We start from the raw sequence: 5,494 nt of genomic DNA on the forward strand, positions 1-5,494 counted from the left end.
CTCTATCTTATCCAAGTGCAAATTCCATTCAAGCAATTTCAGACCGAACCCTGCACAGACATCATCGTGTCCCCGGACGGTGTGAGCGCACGTGAGCATCAGGGCAGTGGTGGCTCTGGCACCCAAATCCCAGCTCTAGGTCTTACTGACGATGGGAGTTGACATGTCTTTAACTCCAGCGTCCCCAGTTTCCTTGATCCAGGGCGTGTGACGCGTGTGGAGCTCCTGCACACGGTGAATGCTCTGCCGCGATCACACCTCCGTCGAGCCTGTGCCTCAGAGCCCTGGGTTTGAAAGATGACAACTGGCCTGGAGCACATGGAGCAGAAGTTCAAGTCAGGTCTTAGTTTACTTAAAACGAGCTGAAGTGGGTTTAAGTTCCAGCTTTATTCCTCCAGACTAAGTTGCTTTGAAAAGCGTAAGCCCGCCCTCGTCTGTTAAAGAGGAGTAACAGGTAAACGGGTTACAATGAAGACAAAACGAGGTAATATTTGCCAGGAATGAAGAACAGGCCGGCATCTAGCATGCGCTGGCTTAGCTAGGGAACCCAACCCAGAAGCTACCCTGGTTGCTGCATCGTGTAACTATTATCTACGAAGAGTGTGGGAAGAAATAGTTGTTTCTTGGCTACTGAACTTCACATTTTAAAGTGATAACATAAATATTTTAGACCTGGATAAAAAAATGAGAATTTCTGTAAGCCCAGCAACAGCTTAAAAAAGCAGACACTTAAAAAAATGGAATATCAACATCAATCTTATTCCTGAATTTAATCTTCACAGGAATTTTAAATGAATGCCAATGGGAGTAATGTCATACTGTGTTCCTAACATTTTAGTTCCTAAACCTCTCGCATATCGTTCTTTCAGAGAACCAATATAGGAGGCAAAACTCTCCCCTCCCCATTTTATGGATACGGACCCCAGAGCCTGCAGGTGTTCCCCTGCGTTCCCCCTGTGTCTCACCATGGCCGTTAATCGATTTCCAGCCTCCTCTTTCACTGCATCATATCTCCAAAGTGCAAAACATGGATTCATACTTTTTTAGGCTTTCTGCCTTCGTGCAGTGATATTTGACATATTTGCTGCTTTCATTTGGAAGGTGCCATGCCTCCAAATGAGATGAATAAAATGGGGGTTATATTCAGTGCAGGTGCTCTATTTCAGTGTCTAGTTTCCAAAATAAAGCTAGGTCTACCTGAATGTATGGTTTACAATTCATGAGGAATTAAAAATATTTATGAATAACTTAATGTTGTTTCTGAATATCCTGCTCACCAGTACATCAGGGATTGGAAAAACCACTCTAGACAAAGAACTTGCATCAAGATCAGGACCGAAATCCATTAATGTGGGTGATTTAGCTCAAGAAGTCTGATCAACAGATATCATGGAGTCTGCAAAATGGCTTCTCCTGAGGACACGCCGAAAGATGCAAAGATGATGGCACAAATCCCGAAGGATGTGGGGATGACAAAATATGAGCCAAGAGTTATAAATCAGATGTTGGAGTTTGCCTTCCAATATGTGACCACAATTCTAGATGATGCAAAAATTTATTCAAGCCATGCTAAGAAAGCTGCTGGTGATGCATATGATGTGTGGTTGACCATTCAGTGTTGTGTTGATAAAAAAGACTTTTTACCTCTCCTCCCCCAAGAGATTTTTTTTTATTAGATATTGCAAGGCAAAGGAATCAAACTCCTTTGCCATTAATCAAGCCATATTCAGGCCCCAGGTTGCCTCCTGATAGATATTGTTTGACGGCTCCAAACTATAGATTTAAGTCTTTGCAAAAAAAGGCATCCACTTCTGCGGGAAGAATAACCGTTCCACGGTTAAGTGTTGGTTCAGTTACTAGCAGACCAAGTACTCCCACACTTGGTACATCAACCCCACAAACCACGTCTGTGTCAACTACAGTAGAGACTCCAATGTCCCTCACGGGGCAGAGATTTACGGTACAGATGCCTACTTCACAGTCCCCAACTGTAAAGGCATCAATTCCTGCAACATCCACAGTGCAGAATGTTCTGATTAACTCACCATTAATTTGGTCCAAAAAGATTCTTATTACCATTAACATAGTGTCATCACAAAATACTTCCAACAAATCATCAAATGCATTGAAAAGAAAACGAGAAGAAGAAGAAGAAGAAGAAGAAGAAGAAGAAGAAGAAGAAGAAGAAGAAGAAGGAGAAGGAGAAGGAGAAGGAGAAGGAGAAGGAGAAGGAGAAGGAGATGATGATGAAGTTGACTATGATAATCTGTAATCTAGTCTTGATCCTTCCAACATGTATACTTGGTCTTAAATCCATTGTACTGAGAGTAAACATGAATTTTCAAGTTGAGTTGTAGAAAACCTAAATGGTCCTTAATGAGTAAATACGGTTATCCTTCCCTATTGAGATGTTAGCTTTTCTTTAATAGGACTAGTAATGGTTATTCATTAGCCTTTAAGTGTAAGAAATAAAATTGTCAGAAAAAATATTAATAACCAATATAAACACTTGTGTTTTATTTACTCATTTTTCTGCAAATGTTGGGAGTTTGATTTATTTCACTGTAGTAAAAAGTAGGATCCATGACCACTATCCCAACTATTTAGTGTCCTTCAGGCCGAAATAAGTTTTAAAGATAGTTTTCTTTAAGTTAAGAGATCCAGAGGGTCCCAATATACTAACTACATCAAAAGCCAGTTACACATGTTTGTTCATTTGATATCGCAAACATAGCAGTCTTTGAGATTTACTTTCTCATTTTTTTTCAATTTTTAAAACTGTGGTAAAATACAAAAAACATAAAATTTACCATCTTGACCATTTTTAAGTGCTCGGGTCAGCAGCATGAAGCACATCCATGTCGTTGTGCATCCCTCACCGACGTGTCTCCAGAACTCATCTTACAAAACCAAACTCCGTCCACATTAGCAGTGACTCACTGTGCCTCCCTCGCTCAGCCCCTGCCAACCCCATTATACTTTCTACCTCTATGGATTGAATTATTCTGGGTACCTTATATGTGTAAAATCATACATATTTGTCTTCTTGTGACTGGCTTATTTCACTGAGCATAGCATCCTCAAGGTTCATCAAGTTGTAGCAGGCATCAAGTTTTCTTTCTTCTTTTTTTAAAGATTTTATTTATTTATTCATGAGAATACACAGAGAGGAGAGAGAGAGAGGCAGAGGCACAGGCAGAGGGAGAAGCAGGCTCCGTGCAGGGAGCCTGACGCGGGACTCCCTCCGGGGTCTCCAGGATCAGGCCCTGGGCTGAAGGTGGCGCTAAACCACTGAGCCACCCAGGCTGCCCTTAGGTCTTGTATTTAGATCTTTGATTTATTGAGTTAATTTCTGTAAATGGTGTTTCCTCACTGATTTTTAAAGATTATTTGTGAGTCTCCAGTTGGGATGTGACTAGTGTGCACCTTATTATATTTTTAACTCCAAATATTAAAAAAGAGATTAATATTTTGAGCCAAATGAAGATTATAGTTTTGAATTCCTTTACCTAACTTTTAAAAGCACACTACACTCACCACAAACAATCCTTCCAAAGGAAAAGATATTTTTCAATCAAAATATTACATACCCATAGTGAAAAATCAAGGTTTATTGTGATGTGTAAGAGTCCTTGGCATCATCTTGGATCATACCCACCACCAGTTCCAGAGGCAACCACTTTCATCATTCTTAATAGTATACTCTGGTATTCTTCTACTTCTTTTTACTCTTCTTGATTCATCAATACTACACATTACCTGTCGTTTTTTGTTCTGGCAGAGAGATGTACATGCATCCTGTTCTCCTTGAGTCTTCTCCATATTGTTGTTACAATTCTGCGGTGCCAGTAATCCATGTTCATGTTATTATGACTGTTAATTTGTTCATTGTTGAACTACTCGGGGACTGCTGAGCCAGATGTAGTGTGATTGCATTTCCTTTCTCATAACACCAGGTGTTTTCCTTAATTAGTTTCTTAATTTTCATTACCATACATTTCTATTAAACTATGGTTTCTTTCACAAATGTTCCAACTGATCTATTTGCCCATCAAAGCATTTCTCAATGTTCAAAACCAGTTCTTAAGGTGTGTAAGTCCATTTTCTGCCTTCGAAGCCAACAAACTGTAGCCATCAAGTACCCGCAACAATTTTGCCTTTTGCTCCCGAAGGCTGATGGTACCTGGGACCTCCTTCCTCTCCTTCTGGCATTGGACACTTGTGTGCTGAACCTCTTGTCTTGCTCTGTTGTGGCTCACTTCAACTTTTCCTGACATAAAACCTTCAATATCTTTCTATTAGAGCCTGGACTTTTAGAACTGGTTTTATTCTTTCTTCTCACTTGAAGTTTGTTATGGTGTGGATAATTAATCTAGGTAGAAAATGATTTTTTATGCCATTTGGATGATTCTCCTATAAATTTATGTGGGCTTTTCCCCTCTTTCCTTTTTTTTTTCTGTCTTTAAACTTTTAGGGTGATCTTATTTTGCCAGATATTCTTATAGTTAATGATAACATACCTTGGTGTTGCTTTCTTTTCATTCATTACATCAGATAGTAAGACATGCCAATTTTGAAACTGCTGATTCTGGGAAATTGTATTTCTTTATTTATATTCCCTTTTTTAAATTCTAGTTGCCATTGCTGGATATTCTGGGTTAATTATCTAATTTCCTTATCTTTATGTTCACATTGTCCATTTCTTGGTGTCTGGGTTCTAACTTTTTAAAAAATTTATCATGTTTATTCTTTTAAGTTTTTATTTAAATCCCAGTTAATTAACATACAGTAGGGAGGGCACTTGCTATGATGAGCACTGGGTGTTGTATGGAAATGCTGAATCACTAGATTGTACACCAGAATCTAATACTACACTCTCATGTTTATTTCTTAGTCTATTTAGAAAATCAACTATGGTATTGAAATTCCCATGTGCCTGTTTTCTCCTTGTTTCTTTAAAAAAAAATTCTATTATTGTTTCACTGAGGGAATATACATTCTAATCTATCTGAAAAATTACAGAAATTTTTCCTTTCAATTTTTTCTTCTAATTTTTGTGCTTTTATTGTTATTTCTATGTTTGCTCCTTTGTTTTTATTTGGCTCTGTCTTCCAAGGTGAAGGCTTTCCTTAAAGCTGATACTTGGCATCCATTCTTATTTAATTGCATGGCTCTGACGACCTGATTGGAAATCCTGGCTGAAAATAAGAAGTCTGTTGATTAGTTTCATTCTAGTTGTGAAAAGGTAAATTATCTAAGGCAATCAGTAAAGGATTGATAAAGAATACAGTGCTTGAGCTGAAACCTAAGAGATGAATAGATAGTTTGCCAGGAGGCCAAGGTAATGAACAAAGGCAAAGCCATGTATCTCCAGAACTTAGCACGGTGCCTGGGCCCTAAGAAGTCTTCAATGACTATTTAATGAATGAATAAATATTATGGTGGCATGAAAGATCATGGTTTACTTAGGGAATTCTAAGAAATCTCCATTTTA

The 5,494-nt window shown here is 38.5% G+C and overlaps 1 pseudogene; it reads left to right on the top strand.

The window, feature by feature from the left end:
- The first annotated feature begins 1,403 nt into the window (after nucleotides 1–1,403).
- LOC112665117 (transcription initiation factor TFIID subunit 9-like) lies at nucleotides 1,404–2,272 on the top strand (annotated as a pseudogene).
- The last annotated feature ends 3,222 nt before the right edge of the window (nucleotides 2,273–5,494 follow it).

Source organism: Canis lupus, chromosome 17 (assembly GCF_003254725.2).
Source record: "Canis lupus dingo isolate Sandy chromosome 17, ASM325472v2, whole genome shotgun sequence".
NCBI classification, from domain to species: Eukaryota; Metazoa; Chordata; class Mammalia; order Carnivora; family Canidae; genus Canis; species Canis lupus.